We start from the raw sequence: 20,137 nt of genomic DNA, 5'->3' as shown, positions 1-20,137 counted from the left end.
TAAAAAATAAGGGCCTGCTAGGGACTGAATATTTCTGTCCCTTGAAAATTACTATTTTGAAGACCAATTCCCAATGTGATGTTATTTGGAAGTTCCGTGATGTTAGTTCAGGAAGTAATTGAGTCAGGAGAGTGGAGCTGTCATCAATGGGATTAGTGCCCTTATAAAAAGACACCCGAGAGCTTGCTTTCTCTTCTTTTCACCCAGAGAATACCTCTCCAGGAAACAGCTCTCACCAGACAAGTGCTGCCACCTTGATCTTGGACTCCCCAGCCTCCAGAACTGTGAGAAATAAATCTTTGTGTCAAAACCACACAGTCTGTGGTATATTTGTTACAGCAGCCCAAACTAAGACAAATCCTATTAAAAATGGTTGTGTAATTATATGTGCTAAATGGTTAAATATTCACCCACAACAAATATGGCACTTTAACTTGAAAAGGGCCTGCAGTTTGCTGGTTAATCTGGGTGGTAGAAGGGTTGCAGCTTGTGGGTGATTGTGAAGCAGTGAGAGAAGGGTGATTTGAAATCCCATAAAAAGCTGTAACATCTGATGTGAGTGGGGTAGCTGTTGGAGGTGTGTGCAAGTGTGTGTTTTGTGTTTTTCCACCTGGCTAGGTTCCTCTGGGTGCAGCTGTGCATTCATTCACCAACTGTTTCTCTGGACAAAATTACATGTGAACACAAGTGAGATTCAGAATATGTTCAAATTGTTCCCTGTATGTCAGGCATGTTAGAGCAACACTTATTGCAACTCTGACAATGTATTAATATCTTTCTCCAAGATGGCTATGAAACAGCATATATGACCTTTAATCTGGGGCTCCCTAAGGATCACGAGCTGCAGGTTGAAGGAATTGAAGAAACGGGATTTAAACAATTATTTTTAAATAATTAATGTAATACATTATGGAAAAAAGGAGTACTAAGGTTTAAAGCTTACCTTGGCTTCCATGTTCCGTTGAGTCATTTTCTCTTAATGAATTCAGTTCTCAGATTATGCAACCAAAAATCTTTAGGCTTTTGTATAGTTAAATATAGAATATTATAATATAATGCTAATGTAGTATGAGCTTCAATTGGTGTGGAGAACAACATTTTGAAATATGAAAATCCATAAAGCAAGGTTAGTATTTCCATAGGCACCATAGTCTGTGCTGTCTAACTTTAGATTTAGAAAAATAATGACCCTGACTATCTGAGATGGTTAAAGCCAGTTTTTCAACTTTTCTTGTGGTGGGGCCCCACACTGTCTTAACAACATCTTCAACTTACATTGATTAAACAACTCTAAACTAAATGCACTTCAAGAAATATCAGTAAATCTTTACCTAATTAAAAATAATATCCCAGAAATTTTCATCTATATTTTGGATGCTTCAGCATTTTTAAATTGGTTTTTACCATGATTATGTGAGTAATGTGTGGTCAAAATTTATAAAGTACCAAGAAAATAAGAATTATGCACATCTCTATCGCAAAGAAAGAGCTAGTAAGAGTTTTATATATTTACACTCCTCATAAACTCACATGTAAATATTGTTGATTTCCCCCTCTCTCCATATATATATAATGTAATGTAATATATAATTTTTGGAGCAATGCATTGAAAGAATGCAAGATGGGGCATCTGATTTGCAGATGACACAACCCATCTTCCAGGCCTGCTCTAAGGATTTAAATTAGATTCCCAAAGTTAAGCGTTCAACATATGTAACACATAATGTAAATAGTAGCTGCTGTGATACATTTATTGACCTGTATTTAAGTATCTTCATAGACATTATGATAATGCCTGAATAATGTTATGTCAGGAACTTGGGCAATATAGTTTAACCATTTCCTTGCTAGTTAGAGTCTAGATTTAGGGCTCTTCACAATTTTTCCATCTTAAAAGTAAACTATTTGAATACCTTTTCTATGTACAAACACGTTGCCATATCATTTTTCCCCCGTTAGTAGTAGAATTCTAAGGATGGAATTACAAGAGGTTTATTATCACCTCTTTAAAAACTGCTTTCTAGAAATGTACCAATTTATGTATGTGGCCGTTCACCACTTTTGATTTAATTGTGCCATGTTTTGAAAGTTTTCCTAAAGGTAGAAAAGATTGTATTATTATTCACTTGTGAGATCAACGTTTTATGTTGGTATTTTTATTTAATCAAAGGAATTTTCTGTGCACATCATTCGTGTGTGTGTTTTAGATCTGCTTTATTCTTTCGGTTTAAATCAATTTGCATTAATGTTTTAATATTTTAAAACTAATAGTTTATTTAAAAAATAGTTTAAAAATATTAACTTATACAAATATTAACCTCTTGAAGTTTCCCATTTTTATGTAATTTTTCTTCTATCCTTTTTATGTTTGAGATTTTCCCATCTAGAAACCATATACATCTATATATTTTTAAAAAATAAAACCCTGTTTGAATGTATATCAAATTTATTTTTTATGTTTTGAGTGAAGATGTAAATACTTTTTAAAGAAAACTAACTACGCAGTTTTTCATCACCACTTATTGTATGCTCCATAATGGCTTCTATTAACTGTAATACATTTATCATATAGGCTCTCATCCTAGAATCTACATTTAGGGTAACGCTAGTCTCAGCTACGAATTGGCACTTGTCATCTACCTCGACAAGGATTAAATCATGTGCTGGTGCAGCTGCTGCAGCCGCTGACCTTCAACACTCCCTGAAAGGAGTTCCGGGTGGAGAGCAGAAATGAGGCACTCTGTGCTCGGGGGAAACTGGCAGGACAACTCTTCAGAGACTTACATACTTTCAGGAGAAGATTTTATGAGCCCAATTCTTGTATCCCCTCATATCTAGAAAAACACTAAGATCTTTCATGGTGAGGTCTGCTCTCAAGACTAGCAGCAACCTTCGTGAGACTAACAGAAACATTCTGCAAAAAATATATGTTCTCGATTGCATATACTCCCCATTCACCAAAATCACATATATACTGATCTTCCCCCCTGCCTCTTTGGAGTAGTTTCTCAGAGCTCTCTGAAATGCAGTCTCCTGGGCTATACTCCTCATTTTGCCCCAAATAAATCTTAACTTGCAACTCTCACGTTGTGCATTTTTTTTAAAGTCGACAGTAGTTTACCATTTTCTGTATTAGAACCACTCTCTTAATTTAGCTTTATATATATAATTAGTAAGGCATATTTCACTCATTCTCTTCAAAAAAAAATTCTAGCTTGACTTTCAACTAAACCTTAATCACTTTCTTAACAACATACTAGGATTTTGATTGGAAGTTTATTAGAATTAAAATCGAGAAAGGTAGATCTCTCTATAATATTTGGTGCTCTACAGAATCATGGTATTTTCTCTTTTTTGGGGGGGGCTTTTTAAATGGTATTTTGTAAATTTGATTTTTTTCTACTTATTCATTCTCTATATTCCTTTAAAATACGTTTATTTTAAATTTTAGTTGCTTTTTTATGAAAGAGATTTATACATATGTTTTCTATATCTTAAAAGTAGAAAGTCAGCTGTTTTGCGCACTCTTTATGATTCTTGTCCATTGAACTGTTATATTTTTAAGGATTTTCAGTGCCGTTTCATTAACTATTGGGAAATCTCATAATTTCTGAAAATGTCCTTTAGCATTCAACAATTCATATATTATTAATTAGTATTTTAATAAGATAGGATTTTAAAAATTGGGGTATAGTTGCTTTACAATGTTGTGTTAGTTTCTGCTGTACTGCAAAGTGAATCAGCTATATGTATGCATATATCCCCTCTTTTTTGGATTTCCTTTTCATTTAGGTCTCCACAGTGCATTGAATAGAGTTCCCTGTGCTATACAGCAGGTTCTCATTAGTTATCTATTTTATACATAGTAGTGTATATATGTCAATCCCAATCTCCCGATTCATCCCACCTCCCTTTTCCCCCCTTGGTGTCCATACATCTGTTCTCTATGTCTGTGTCTCTACTTCTGCTTTGGAAATAGGTTCATCTGTACCATTTTTATAGATTCCACATATATCCGTTAATATACGATATTTCTTTTTCTCTTCCTAACTTACTTCACTCTGTATGACAGTCTCTAGGTACATCCACGTCTCTACAAATTTCATTCCTTTTACTGGCTGAATAATATTCCATTTATATATGTACTACATCTTCTTTATCCATTCATCTGTTGATGGAGACTTAGGTTGCTTCCATGCCCTTTCTATAGTAAATAGTGCTGCAATGAACATTGGGGTGCATGTGTCTTTTTGAATTATGGTTTTCTCAGGGTGTACGCCCAGTAGTGGGATTTCTGGGTCATATGATAGTTCTATTTTTAGATTTTTAAGGAATGGCCATATTGTTTTTCATAGTGCCTGTATCAATGTACATTCCCACCAACACATAAAATTGGTGTGTGGTTTTGTTTTGCACCATTTATGTCTGATATCAGGGTTAAATTATTTTCACAAAATACAGATTTCCTCTATTCTTCTATTCTTGATTCTCTGAAACTATTTGTTACTTTTGTAGTCAGCTGTTTTTTTGTTTTTTTTACTTGTATAACCCATACACGATTTTCAGAAGTAATTGTTGAAAAATTTTATGTGCTTTCTAGCTTATTTTTCTTTCGTTTTAGTTGTTTTAAATATTGCTCTTGAGAATTCATATTTTTCCAGAAAGTAGTCAATTTCTTGAATATTCTAATGTAGTTGCAGTATATATATATGTGTGTGTGTGTGTGTGTGTGTGTGTGTGTGTATCTGACCTGGGGTCTCACACAATGTCTCTAAATCCCTTGGAGTTTCCTGGGTGATAGAAGTGGGGCTTTTTTCTATGTTTTTTAAAGTGTTAATTTAATTTTTTTTTTCTGGTAGGAAACGATTACTTGCATATCACTTAGCCCCTTTAAAGTCTCATTTTTAAGGTTTGTTAGTGCAGTTCTAGAGTATCCTAGAGTATCCTTTATTCTAGGGCTTGTGATTAGTTCCACTTCTAATATGCACAATTTCTGGTGTCTTAATTGAATGCCCCATGTATTCAAGGAGGTTACTTCACTCTGGCTGGTGAGGATTCTCAGCCATACATGAACTTTGGAAATTATTTAATGTACAGTTCTCCAGTAATTGTTCTTTCTGCAGAAATTGTTCCTTCCCAGCCTTGTGAAATTTCACCTGTGTGTGCTCAGATTAGTACTCGACAGAGACTCAGAGGGATAATCAGGCAGTGGTGGAGTTCTCTCTCTGGGTAGCTCCTTCCTTTCGGATGCCCTGCCACACAAATTATCGCCCCCTGGACCTCCCAACTCACTGCGTTCTCTCCCTTGCTCTTCCCTTGGAGTCCCTTCCTCTCAGTTCACCTGTAATTTCTGGGCCACTGAAAGTACTTGCATCTAACTCTGTCTTCTCCTGCTCCTATGTAAAGTCTCAGTAGCATCTTCCCCTGAATGATGACCATGGATGAAACCTAAATCCTCTTCTCCTTCCCCAGCTACTTTAAACTCCCCTCTGGATGTCTCCTCTCATCCAGGCTCAGTGAGTCAGAATCATCCATGATCCATTTTTTCATACTCAACAAGATGTCTGACCATGTTGAGTGTTTCTCCAGTGGAGTGGGTTGAGCAATGATGGACAAAGAGAGACGAGCAGACAGCAGTTAGAAACCATGTCAGGCTGTGGTGGGCATGAGAATGAATGACACTGCTAAGAAGAGGAACAGATTATAGAGAAGTCACAAGGGTAGAAGAGGTTGGAAAATGTTTTCAAATACAGATCGGGGAGAAATCTGGTAGAGGAGAGGTTGAATTTATAATAAAATACAGAGAAATGACCACTTCTAGGTTCCTCAGAAAAACTCAGTACCTGCTATCTTACTGGTAACATCTTATCAAATGTTATTTCAGTTAGAAATACTTTAGGCTACAAATCCTTTAGAAACTATCCTATACAGATTTTAGCAGTAGAATAACATAGACCAAAGTTATGCATTGCAGCATTGTTTGTAATGTCAAAAGATGGTTGACTATTAGTGTTTATCCCAATATGGACTGGCAACATGCATTATAGTACATCATCCACTCAGTGGACTGCTTTGTAGGAAACAACGTCCTGATAGAAGTTTTTTTCCCCAGATATTTTTCAACTGAATATAAGGAAGATGTAATGAAACATTATACAACTACTTATGTATTAAAATGTGGAGTGAAGGAAAATATATATTCACATTTTCTTGTATACCCATAAAATGACACTCTGGAATGATACCTGGAAAATCAACCACAGTGGCTGACTTTGAAGACAGGGGTCCTGGGCAAGGGCGGGTGGCAGAATACAACATAAAGTATTTAATATTTATAGGTTCTTGAACCTTCTACACATATTATCAACTTCTCATAAATGTGGACATTAAATTCTTTTTAAATCTCTAAAGATTAAAAGTTATAGCACGATTTCTACCAACTGAATGAAAGTCCAATTTGTTTTTCCAGAAAGATTATCTGGCTTCCCTAAAATGTCTACTCATGAGAATTTTCTGGTGGCTTTTGCTTCTTTTCTTTCACTTTGGAAGCAGTTTTCTGATTCATAATCCTTTGTGTTCTTCCTTTCAAAGAACATCTACCGCTGCTAATTTTAGGAGTTAAGCTTGATCTAATTTTCTTACCTTTTTCCCCATTTTTCCCTATGAAAAGGCTCTGTACATTCATTATCAGTTGAAACAATATTTAGATAATTCATAAGGCTAGGAGGACAATTATTTGCCTTAATACTTGAATTCTTTCTCTGCATCTGACATATTAATAATGCCAGTAAGATATTGTATAAAACCGTTGACTTTATTATAATAAGAAACATTAGTCAGGAGACCATATCTTAAGCCTGATTGTAAAACCAGCAGCCATGTTAACAGTGAGGAGATGTGAGGGGATATTTCATGTGGAAGAGAGGAGAGCTCTCTTCAGAGGTTTAAAGGGTGTTTAAAAGCATGTAGAGCTAGGCCCAGTGGATGGATCATTTTGGAGTCACTCCCAGGGATACACAGGAGAGAGTCCTGCGCATCTTGAGTGCTGCACAATGCGGTGGTCTGGAGTGGTGGCTGTGGACCCCTCTGTAGATCAGTAGAGAAGAAAGTTGCAGCCTTGTGTCTGTACAAGTCTGTACAAGGCCATCTGGTCTTCAGAAAAAGAAATTTGACTAAATCGCATATGGTCTCAGCTCTAATAATAAGACCTTTTCTTGAATCCTTTTCTTTTTGCTCTCAAATTCTCAAACCCGAGTAGTTATTCTGCATGAGACAATTCTCTTTTAATTCCATTCTTCAGTCTCAAATTTTGTAGCTTATCTTCAGATAAGTACCTGTCCATCTTTATTCTTTAGACAAGATAAGCAAGAGGGTCATTTTCTTATCAGACTTTAAAGGAAAACAAGTACCTTTACATTTAGACTTTCTAAGGTTCTAAATGTATTTCATGTTCCCACAGTAGTATCTTCAGTCTTGAGTTTGTGGCATTTTTACCCACTTCAGAGATGACTCTGGGGAGTGAATTGGTGGTGGGACGTGACAGACCACTGGGATTTTGAACTCTTGGCAGTTAGATCTCCGTTTATAGAAGTGTTAACAACCAATGGAACAATCAGCATACAGTCCAGGGTTACAGGGATGACAGCCCCGAGAAGGCGACCTCTGGATGACAGAAGAGATCGGCCTTCTGACAAGCAGTTGCATTTCACTGCGAGGCAAAGAGAAAGTGCCTGCAGATACAGAGATGCCATCAGCAGGGAGAGGAAAACTTCACTCAGATCTGTTATCAAAAAAACGTCAGAAGTCAGTCATTCCCTGGGCTTATTTGTGCTTCCTGTTTCTGCGCTCCCTTGTGCTTCGAGACTGCTCTGCTGAGTTGATGTTCTCCTCTGTGCTTTTTCTAAATCTCCTTCTGGGCCAGGAGGATGTAGGAAGCAGAGGTGCTCTGTGGCGGATCTGTTTCATATAACACGTCTGACCGCCTTGCAGCTGGGACAGTATGTGTGCTGAGTGTCGACCTGCCTTCCCACGGGTGTGGCTGGGGTTGGACCAGAGGTCTGAATGGGGAAGGTGGTAGGGGTGTGTTTGTTTTCTTTCACTCCCAGGTCAGGAGATCTTAATCTGAGGGGCTTAGGGAGCCCAGGGAGCCTGTGGCCTCCCTGAAGTCATGTATAAAATGTGTTTGTGCACAGGTTTTTATTCAAATAAAATTAAATGCCCTGGATTTACCCTTTCAGAATATTTAACACTGTTCCTAGTCTGTAGAGATCCTTGTGCACTGGAGTAGAACATAGCTGCAGTGATTTCAACACATTTCCATTGTGAACAGTACCTAGTAAAGTAAGCTTTCTGAGTCAAGAGCGAGTGGTGGCTGAAAAGGTTTAAAAACATTCTATGAAGTATCTAGAATCGGGAGTGTTTGATCTGCACTCTACTGGAACATTTTAAGGTCTAATACTTTGTTTTCCACTTGTGAGCAGCTAGGTCAAGTTTTTTTGTTCCCCCAGACAAGAAAACCTAAATATATAAAGTCTATGTGTCTGGCCAGGGTCAAAGGACAAACTAGTTTAGGGATGGTCACAGGCAGACTTTTCTCATTACCGGAAATTAAAGTGGCAAAGAGTATTTATGACACAAACCCTAAACGCATTTAATTATTGGATAATCTCGATCTACAGAGAGGCAAAGTCTCTTCCTGTGGTTATTTGTAAATACTTCATACAGATCTATTTAAATGGCTTTGTGCTCTTCTAGGATTATTCTCCCGTGACAATGGCCAGGACTTAATGCACTTATGCACAAAACTATTTAGGTTCCTGCTCAAGTGTGGTAAACTGGTTAACAACAAACCAAACCAGTGAACTGTTTTTTAAACTGGCTGATGGTGCCACCTACTGTCCAGCCTGTAGAAATGAGCTGGGACTGGAACCTGAGCCTTATCTACTGAGAGCCACAGAAACTAGGATATGAAGGGGAATTAGACTCAAGTCTAATTATACTTTCTAATTATACTCTATTTAGAATGAGTTACATAAATAGTTATATTTATACCCTCTCCCCAACATTCCCAATCTCAGGTTACAGAAAATAAAACATTAGAAAATTATTTTAAATTGTGGCAGATGTAGGAAACAGTATCAGGCTATCATGTGCTTTCTGTAGATGTAGATTATCCAGTACCAAAATGCCTTTAGGGTTCTGCATCATACATGCTCTTTGCCATTTCAACTCCTAGTGATGTCCGAAGCCCCGAGCCCCCTGAGTAGCGGCCCCTGCTGTGGACTCGACTGTATTTACTTTACACTGTGTTGAACAGATGACAGAAAAGAAAAAGCTCTAAAAAGGAGGAAGATTTCAGGTAAGCAAAAATAGTATTTTAAAATATTGATTTGGGTGTTTTGTTTTTAATGGACCAATCCATGATAGAACAGGCCCAGAGGACTTTTGAAAATAAAATGTATATTTTCTTCCCTGGAGAAATACTGGCAGCCAAGTTAATTAAAACATATGCTTTCTAGGAACCAGGCATAAATTCTCACTTAGTTTAGACAAATAACTGATTTCCAAGCTGGCTTAAACCCAGCGAGTGCTCAAGGAATGTTCTAGTGACTACTGTGCAGTGAGGGTTTTATTATTTGTGCTTCGAGTGTGTTCTGTCTCTAATCCTTAAATAAAAACCCATTCTCTTCCACGTAACTTACTATTTGACTTGACTCTAGGCTGTATGACAAGATATTTCTGTTATCACATGTAAAATTGTGCATGTGTGCGCGTGTTTTAAAATACAAACAGTGTACACTCTTGTTCAAGTTCATCCTGAGTTCCAAGTACACACAAAAAAAACCCTGAATACTTCAGAGTAAAAGTACAATTTCTCGTTCACACGTATCAAGGTATCCATGGTTCATTTGTATATATTCTGACAACTTAAAAAAATTTTTTTCAAATATACTTTTATTTACTCACAGATAATAAAGTTTCATTTTTACTTGTCTTAAATACTGTGTGTTGACTTGCAGCTTGCTTTTGTCGGGTAACAGCATGATTTTGAGGTGTCACGATTTCCTGCTTTGGGGTTTTCCACTGCTATTTGAGAACACTGCAGAAAGCTTTCCACAGAACCACATAACACTGCTATAAGCATATCTAGGTTCATATTTCATTTCTATCTCTCACCTTCATGCTAATAACAATATGCATAATTAAACGTTTCTAAGTTTTTAGAGATAATTTTCTTTAAAGTGAATATAAAGCCCAGTCACCAAGCAGTTTCTGTGGTGTCTTGTCTTATTCTAGTCTCGTCTTGAATTCCTTAAAACTTTGAGGCGAAAACTTCATTGTAAACTTTAGGTTAAACTGTAGGTTATCTCTAGCGCAGCTAATTCCATTACTGACATCGGTGGTAATAACCCGTTTTCAGATTAATGCTACTAAAAATATCTAGTACATTAATGACAAAAACAAAGTTATTACAAGTCAGTTCTAAGCATGAGGCTTTGGAAGTCCGCAAGAGCCGGGAGCTGCTTGTCCATGTGTAGGGGCTGAGGCGTCTCATCGTCTCCCTTCTCCACCATGAAAGGCTGAGACGGCTCTGACTCTGCAGGGATGTCGAGAGGAAAACCCTCCAGCCAGTTCAGTGCCCCTACACTTGACTCTTCCATGCTCGGTCCTGTCCAGACGCTCACATGAGGGCATCTCAGGTGACACACTGAGAATTCAGTCCCATTTGTCTTCTCGCAGTCCCACCAGCACACTGGCTGGGTCATGAAGCTCTTTTGGGAGAGTTATAGCCTGATGGCCAGGAGAGGACACAGGGGCAGCTGGTCTGCACTCTTTCCGAGCAAGGCGGCAACAGTTGTTTATTTGTTGGGTTCTCTTTTCTGCATGTGTAGAATTTATTCAGCATAATCACAGGGACGTTGTAGTCATGCTGTCACACACACACACAAACACAGATATTGCACCACATCCATGTGGAGCCCAAGTGCATTCCATCTGAGACTTACTTATATGCTTTTACGTGCCACAGCCCACCTTTTATATAATACATGTTTCAATGCCAGTTGCTGTGTTGACTTTCTCAGCATCATCTGCAGACATCTTCACGACTGCAGCACCCAGAGCAAGCTGTTTTCCTTCTGCCTCGATTGCAACAATCCTATCTGCTGCAGCGGAGCAAAGCTTAGCTCCTCGAGAAGCTAAGCGTAGACACGTGATATCAACTCCTTTGAGTACAAATTTGATGGCTCCTTTATCCACCTGTTGGTGTGGAAAAGGGGTCTTTTTTTATCTCTTTCTTTTTTTTTCCCCCCGCTCCCCCCACCCCCCCTTTATCTCTTTCTGTGTGGAATAACCTTGGGGTTGGATAAAAAGACCCTCTCTTTTTCTAAATAGAATAACTCTCCAGTCACTGTAAAGATTTCTTTCTGTTCATAGCATTCCACTCTTTTAACTGGTTCCTTCTTAGGCACGATTGGATGAAGCCATGGTTCAATGCCTGGGAATGGTTCTACTTGTTCTTAATACCCGTAATAGCAGGTTTTCCACTGGATGTAGCTGAACACATTTTCTTTTTAATCAAATATCTTGAACATGTTTCAAGGTGAAGGGGTGATGATAGGGAAGGGCCGGGAATGACGAAAAATAGACTTAGCAAGGATCCCGCAGACCCCCTACACCTGGAAGGCAAAAGGGATGGTGGCAGCTGGGGTCGTTACTCACAGGTGACGCATCGGGACGCAATTTTCCAGCTCTGGGGAAATCTCACTCCTTCTGCTCCTTCAACTACTTCCTCCGACTATTCATATGAGCACTGAGGCAATTTGGGGTGTTCTTTGGGGTTACCACTTTCTCCCTAGGGCTGGTAGCTGAAAGGGTGGAAGTTGAGCAGTAAGAAGGGACGAAGCACTCATTCTCATTGCAAGAACAGGATGGAGGGGCGGCGCCTGGTCTACACAGGGACGGTTGGCCATTTCTGCAGGCTCACAGGGATCAGAAGAGTGTGGGCTTCAACGCTCAGGGGCATCCTCCTGAATTCCACTACCAAGTTAGGGTCCCTCTCACGGCGCTAACGTCCCACGGACTAGCAGACCTCTGGTGAGTGGCTGACTAACCTCGTCTGGGACTTGGAGCCTGGCTACTTTAACTAATAAATTGTTGATGAAAATAATCAATAAACAATCTATAATAGGAATAGAAAAGCATCTGATTTGAGCCAAACTGTGGACTATAGCCTGGAAGACAACCCCTAAGATAGCTCTGATGACCTGTCTCAGGTAAGCATGGTTTTCAGCAAACTTTTATATATTGTCAGAACAAAGAACATTAAACAAGTCAGGGATACTTTCCTTTAAGGTTTCAGGGAAAAAACAAAAACAAAACAAACAAACAAAAAACAGATCAGCTCATACACAGAGAGTCAGCATGGCCTTGGCACTTGGGAAATGAGGCTTATTATTGAAGGAGCTTCAGCATTGGCGTCCCAGGAAGGGAGGCATTTCATCTTTATTTTTAACATGGACATTCTTTACTTCTGGTCAATGCACTCTTTTCTTTAATAATTAAAGCAGAAGCACAATGTATGTTTGATAGGCCACACGCAGGCTATTCTAGTATGCATAACACTCAAGTTAACTCCTGTATAAGCCAGACGACGTCCCCATACCTCAATATGTGAAAATATCTTTGTCAAAATCCTGGGTCTGAGTGGGGGGTTCAGCTTTTTCTGTTTTCTTTCTACCCGGAAGCTCCTCTTCTTGTTTCGATGGTGACTAGCAATTACTACCCTGTCACCTGTGAGAGTTTGCACACCTGACCATCGCCTATTCCAGACACTATGGGTGCCCCACCTAGCCCGTGGAGGGGTCCTTGCTACTTCCAACTGTGGAGCAGTCTAGCTCCCAATTCCTCCTCATCACTGCTTTCCCTCCGTCACAAGTCAGTTTCTCTGGAAGGGAATGTTAACATGGATTTTGGCAAGCAGAGTGCAACTTAGGTGTCAACCTCTGTGACAGGGCAGAGAGGGAGCAGGATTGGCCAGATGGCATAGTTGAGCAGGTGTCCGGCCCCGAGGAAGCCTTGGCTCAGCCCATGGGGCCTCTGAAGCATATGTGGCCATCACAGGTGTTGTAAGTGCCCCTCTGCACTTGACCATTGGGTGTGGCAGCCCTGAGAGGGTCCCATGCATGGGTGAGGCTGCCTGAGGGGATCTTGGCTGGAAGTTGCCTGTTGATGGCACTCCAGCAGCTGGGCAGTGAGTGTTTTCTGGGCCAGAGGTGTGGGTGGCACATCTGTGTGCACCCTGACTGGTGCCCCATATATTAGAGATGAGTAAGTGGGGAACACGTTAGAGATATTTGTCTTGTCATCTTCACCCTGCTGCACCACCTAACATGCTACACTACCTGATTCTGGTGGTAAACAGTCATGATGATTAAATTTCTTTAACTTCATTTTGAATTATTACTGTAAAATAGATTGTTTCCTAATATTTACTACATATTCTGGTAGCAAAGTCTCACTATTATCAGTAAGATTAGTTTAGGTTCATTGTGCGTTGTTACCCTGGAGGCTATTGAAATAATGAGGATCCTATTTTCTCACATTGTGTAATCTGAGTAGATACACGCTGCTGATGCAGGCACACAGAGGGGCACATCTGGGGGAATATATTAAACAAACTGACATTAAACACACTTCAGGTAAAGACATTGGGGCCTTGGGCCAAATACCACTAAGGGATGGAGGACTTCGAGTCAGCTCTGCACAGAAGTATCCAAACATAGCCTGAAGATACTACACAAGGAAAGCCTATTCTTTAGTTTGTCATAATTCCATCACTGGGCAAGTCTTGGTGAGTCTTTTGTTGTTGTCGTTTTGGTTCTCCTTGCAATCTACTGGTGCCACTTGAGAAAAAATTTTCAGCTGGAGGAATTTTTCCTCAATCCCCTATCCCCAGAGGACTAGTGGATGTAACCGGAGACATTCTGGGTTGTCACGCCTGAGGAGATGCTAGTGGGTAGAGGCCAGGGCTGCTGCTGAACATCACAGAGCTCACGGGACAGCTCCCACAGCGAAAAGTTATCCAGCTCAGAATGTCGTTAATCCCCAGGTTGAGAAATCTTTCCCTAGAGCAAGAGCAAAGGGCTTAAATATCACAAAATGTGCCTTCTGAACTTTTTGAGCAGAGTATTGGACTAAAACCTCTATACAAAAAGTGAATAGACTTGTTGAGGTTAGTGCCACTGTGACAACTCTTGTTGAAAGTCACCCCCACGTGATACTGTACCTCTCATGAGCTTTCAGTGTAGTTGAGCTTTAAAAGCCTGACACAAGACTGGAACAACTTTGGTCTTTCTCACTCGGTCTCTGCAAAACTCTAGGAGGAGAAGCTAAAAGGATCATATTATCAGGGGGAAAGCAACATGCAGATGAAACAAGCTGTGAGAGCTTTAGCCCCACCACAGGCAGTGAGGTCTCTGGAGCTCAGCTGCAGTCACAAGCTGTGTGAAGCAGCTTAGGAGTAGATGCTTGTGCAGTTTAGCCTCCTTGTCCCCAATAAATATTCATTCAACGCCTGCTACATGCCAGACACGGAAATGTCACAGCCCAGTCTCAAGCAGCACCGCTGTAAGCCTGGACACTCAGGACGTGTTATAGGTTCTGTGATAGACACCAGAAGCAGCCTCAGTTGAGGAGAGCACAGAACACAGACTAGCCACTGCAGAGGCTCTAATTTGTAAACCTTGCAGCTACAAGGGTCCTGCTCATGTGTGAAGCCAAAGAAGTGCCTGATGAATGGCTGATATCCTTACACTGAGTTTACCAAGAAAAGCTGCCCGTCTGGGGGGCTGAGAGAGCAGCCCCGTGAAGGACGTGGTAGAGCTGCCGCCACAGCTGCCTGGTCCCACCGCCCACACTGGGCCAGCTTCCTCACCTCACCTCTCACTTCGTTCATCTTTTTGGCTGAATGAATACATGTCTCTATTTGACTTTTCTCTGGCATTTCTCATTTGTCTGGATGGTTAATCAATAACATTTTAAAAGTAGTCGGACAATTTGGAACATATTAGGTATTTTGCAGGTGTTTCTACCTTTAGTCCCTGTTTAGTCTGCCATCTGGAATACAATGACAGCTAATAAATTTCCCAGCAACCAATCTTTGCAAATCTGAGTAGAAATTAGAAACCTCTAAAGCTGTAGTAAATTGAGTGTATAAGAATAGGCTCAATGAAGTTCTGAATATATTTAGTCACGCCAATTTTATCAGGGGAGTTTTTTTCTTATTTTATTTTTGGGCTATATCTTAAAACAACGCACAGCCTGTGCTTAGGTGGCTAGCCTTAGCAAACTACAATAGGTGCGACCATGCACACCCGGGGAAAGTCAGAGTCGCCTTTAGTTGTCCTGCACATCCGACCACCTGGCGAGGGGAGAATAACAGCAGGGAAAGTCTCCAGTGACAGCAGGTACCCAGTTATCACAGCTCTAAAAGGAGGAAGATTGGGCAAGGCCAGCTCACTGGCTGCAGGGAAGGCGCCTACGACTGGCTGTGGCCCCCAGCCAACCTGATAGCAGGCCTGAGAGCCTCAATGAAGGGAAAGAAAAGAGAGACAGGAGGGAGGAGAACAGTGGGGGAGGGTTAAATTCACCTCCAGGTGTCAAAAAACAAATGTCACAGCAGAGACTGGGGAGGAGAGGGGGTCCGGTGGGAGGAGCCGGTGAAGAAATACCTGGAGGAGGCTTCCTCCCATCTCCACTCCAGATGGGGCGCAGGGGGCGGGCGACAGTGTTTGCATCCACTCCCCTCACTAAGAATGTGCGCTTCAAGCTGGTCTTGAGAACACACCTCATTCTTCACTGTGACTACAGGTTGGGTCTTCTCTGCCCACCTCCCCCTCACATTTCACTTTGCCCTGAAGTCTTCATTTTTTCAGGCAAACAGTCTGGCTCAGTGGGTAGAGCTGAGCACCCAGGAGGCAAATCCTGAGTCACAGGTGTAATATATATTCATATTAATAGCTTATTTATATTTATTAATTTAATTTATTATAATAAAATAGTACTATATAAGTAAATGTACATATAATGTAAATAAAATGTTAAATATGATATACTAATATTATTTTAATATATCAACACTATATGTTCATATTAATCATACATAGGCTAATTTAGTTAGTGACATCCTTGGCAAGAAGAAAAGCAAAGACTATAGAAATCAGAAGAACTGAGAACTTTGAAGATCTTTGAGAGAACTCCATGTCCACGATGTAAATGGAGAGAAGTATGTGAAGGGCTCCTGGCCAGGGCTGCTCACAGAGATATTCTAGGCTCCTTGTTTACTGGGTCAAGAGTGAATCAGGGTGCCCCAGATGTCTGGATAAAAGCAGGAGCCTAGGGTCCAGGGGCCAGCCCCCGTGGACAATGCCTGTCCTTCTTTCACCACATTGCAGTGGCCCAGCCCACCCGCGCATCACCTCCTCACTTACACTCCTGTGAACAAACGTTACCACTTCTCCTACACAATGAAGTGTGCGTGTTGCAGAAGAATTGGCACCTACCAAATAGTGACGAACATCTTAACACTACGGAGAGAGGGAGAAGGAGAGATAGATGGACAAATAGGTAAGCATGCCACAGTTTTAGACTATAATGTAAAATTTATGAAAATAGAAAGTAATGTTAAAACTCTTTAGCTCTCATGCTTCCCTGGGGACGCAGTGGTTGAGAGTCTGCCTGCCGATGCAGGGGATACGGGTTTGTGCTCCGGTCCGGAAGATCCCACATGCCGCAGAGCGGCTGGGCCCGTGAGCCATGGCCGCTAAGCCTGCGCCTCCGTATCCTGTGCTCCGCAACCGGAGAGGCCCCAAAAGTGAGAGGCCCAGGTAATGCAAAAAAAACCCAAAAACAAACAAAAAATACTCTGTAGCTCTCAGCTTTTATTTTTACCAATGCCTTCATTAAACAATTTATCAGTCAGTCATCTAAGTACAGTAGATTCTAAATCATAAAATAGGATTTTAATTTTGAAGTACTGTAGTTTTCTACATTACCAGAATGTACCTTCAAATCACCCAATGTCTTCTTAGCCAAAGCAGACATTTGTTGTATATTCAAACACCCTGTCAGAATGTTCCCAGGAGGTTAAAGAGGAGTTTCCTGGAACATCGTCTGCCCTTCCCCTGTTGCCAGAAGTAAGAGTGTTTATTAGTTTTAAGAGAGTTTGGTGAACTGGTTCAGTTCCTACACATGCAGAAATTGTTTGTTGACCAACATTCTCCACTAGGTTCAGCCTCCACTTGAATGTGCCCTAAATCCCGAGCCACTAAGCAGGCCAAGAGCCTCGCTGTCCCATTAACCCCTCTGCTTCCACCCACCAGAGTCATGGGCCCACAGGATGCAGAATAGACTGGACTCTAGGCCGCTCGTCTCCTCCTACCCTTCCCCACTCACAGGCCCAGAGAAACCAAGCTTCTTGCCCTGGTTTAAGGAGGAAGGAGATCCAGCAACAGTGCCAGAAGAGGCACATGGGAGGGGCCCCTGCACTCCCAGAGGACCGTGGACTCGTCATGTAGGTTTCGGTGGAACATGGTAGCTGGAAGAGACTCAGGACCTGACACCTATGGGACTTTACCTGCGGTACAGACTCAGAAACCGTCTGTGGGCTGTGCAAGCTGAGGAACGGTGGGGACACTTGGATGGACTGGAGGTAGAGGGGAGGGTTTTCCCTGTTGCAAAGCACAGGCTGTGGTCTTTCTGGGCTGGAAATATTGACAGCTCAGCACCTAATGGAGGGTGTTGGTTGGAGGTGTCCTTGTAGTAGAGTTTCTTAGGGAGGTGAGAGGAGATTCTGGGAGGATGCAAAACACCTCCGAGAGCCTTGGGCCACACATCCAGTCTTCTGACACCAGAGGTGGAAGGTAGCAATTTCTTATATTTAAAGCTATCCCAGGTCAGAACAGCCAATTTCCCAGGGCCTGAACAGTGGGGAATACAGTTGGGTGTTGCTAACGATGAGCAGTGTCCCTGAGCAGAGGACAGACGAGGGTTCCCGAGCAACCAGAACACAGGCTATTGTGTCAGCAAGACAGTCATGAAGGGGGTGAGGCAGACACTATGCTGGAACTCACAGCAATCTTTGCCCTTGAATAAACCCCCACAGTGGAGTGAAGTGTTGGAAGAGGGAAGGGAAGATGGAGGACTGTGCGGGGCAGGCACACAGGTGAGCGTGCATGGAACATGTAGCACATCTTAGTTCCTTAAAGGGTTTTTATTGAGAAAATAAGGACAGGTCCATGAGGCAGCCCTGAAATATGGACGGTCTAGAAAGTCATTTACTTTTTTCTTGTCAATATTTACCTCTTCCGGGTGGAAAGAGGAAAAGAGAAAGAAAGGAAGGAAGGAAGAAAAGAATGACAAGAGATGTCCCTAAGTGTTCACTGGTTCTCCTCCATAGGGGCCTGGCAGGGACCTCAACAGAATATGCCCTCAGGAGACCAGCACTGTACCTCATGTGACCCCAGGGTGACTGCAGGTCCCAGGGCACTGCTTCCTTGTCCCAAGCACAAGAACTTGCCTGGTGGCAGCTGCCCTCTTCACTAGAGTCTATCTATGTCCGGGGTTCTTTTTGCTACAATGAGGGACACTAATAGTGGGATCATGGTCATGATGGATGACGTTGGTGTTTCCAAGGAAGGGCAGCATGGCTGGGCTTGTGTCCTCTGGGCCTACTGGAAGCTCCAGGTAGTGGGGGTATGTTGGGGCCAGGCAGGGAAGCAGTACTTAATGTTAGTCAACTGTAGACTTTAAATGGTTAAAATTGAAAATATATATTTTACAAAAAAATAAAAACCTCCAAAAACCCTGGTGGCATGTGAATGTACGTAAAATCTTATGGCTTAAAAAGAAAAATTCTTAGGCCAAACGAAGGAGTACATTACTGATACATTCTAAAGCATGAGCCTCAAAAGCATGATATTCAGTATAAGAAGCCAGACATAAAGGGCACATATTGTATGATTCCAGTCACATGAAATATTGAGAATAGGCATATCCGTGGAGACAGAAAGCACATTTGTGGTGGCCACGGCCTGAGCATAGGTGGAATAGAAGAGACTAATGGGGATGGGGTTTCTTTTTGAGGTGATTAAATGTTCTGGTATTAGTGCCGATGGTTGCACAATTTTGTGAATAGATTATAAATCACTTAATTCTACACTTTTCAAAGGGTGAATTTTATGGTATGTGAATTATGTCTCAACTTAAAAAATGGTGATTAATAAATGTGATTTTTAAAATAACATGGGAAACATTATCATGAGTTTTATTTGCTTCCTGCCATCCTAAGCTCTGTAGATATAAAAAAAGACACACACACACACACACACACCCCCAAATGAGAACAAGCACTATTTACTCAGAACTTGTCTATAGAGCATGGGAATCAACCACCACCACTCACATCAGGCTGAGACTCAGGGCACATATAAGAGTGGGGACACTTTCTGGAGGCAAAGAAAGGAAGCCATGTCCTCCCGAGAGCTTGTGATGCAGGGAGGCTTGAGAGAAGCTGATAGGAAGAGGGGCGTCTTACGTGATTACTTAGGGGAACATATTTGGCCTTACCCACATTTGGTTCTACATGGAAAGGACTGAAAATTTCGAAGCTGTGAGTCACTGACCAAGTCCTGACCCTTCGGGCCTATTGCTGCAGAGGTTGGAGTCTGGTTTTCCAGATTGGTTGCTGCAGGGTGTGGGGCAGGGCCTTGTGGCTGGAGGGAGAGTTTCCCAGGCTTCCAGGTGGATTTAGAAAATTCTGCATCCCAAAACCCTCCTTCATCATCTTCAAGCAATCAGATACTCTGTGGATAGAGAAACTTGAATCAATGTTTTTAAAATTAACTGCAAACAGAATTGAAAATGACTAATGTACAATATAATGACATACTAAAAGGCAAATATCAATAGAAGAATCAAATAAATTTTATAAATTCCTTCCAAGAAATGAATATGTTCAATTAAAATCACACATTCCTGAACTTCAGTATTTGGTAGTACATATTTGTGTGAAAAGAATTTTCAAATATGAAATATGTAAACCAGGCAAAATCTCCTTATAAGTCAGCATTAACAACTG

The 20,137-nt window shown here is 41.2% G+C and overlaps 1 protein-coding gene and 1 pseudogene across 3 annotated transcripts in view; both read right to left on the bottom strand.

The window, feature by feature from the left end:
- Window positions 1-9,968: 9,968 nt before the first annotated feature.
- Window positions 9,969-11,594, bottom strand: LOC132514296 (malignant T-cell-amplified sequence 1-like; annotated as a pseudogene).
- Window positions 11,595-19,397: 7,803 nt separating this feature from the next.
- Window positions 19,398-20,137, bottom strand: part of LOC132514302 (uncharacterized) — a 53,196-nt gene continuing 52,456 nt past the window's right edge. For all 3 annotated transcript variants that reach the window (XR_009538727.1, XR_009538731.1, XR_009538729.1), the window contains one exon: window positions 19,398-19,862. The gene's annotated coding sequence lies outside the window, so the exon portion shown is untranslated. The remainder of the gene's footprint in view (window positions 19,863-20,137) is intronic.

Source organism: Lagenorhynchus albirostris, unplaced genomic scaffold, assembly GCF_949774975.1.
Source record: "Lagenorhynchus albirostris unplaced genomic scaffold, mLagAlb1.1 scaffold_137, whole genome shotgun sequence".
Classification (NCBI taxonomy): Eukaryota; Metazoa; Chordata; class Mammalia; order Artiodactyla; family Delphinidae; genus Lagenorhynchus; species Lagenorhynchus albirostris.
The sequence above is the reverse complement of the archived record's forward strand: the minus strand, read 5'-3'. Positions and strand labels throughout refer to the sequence as shown.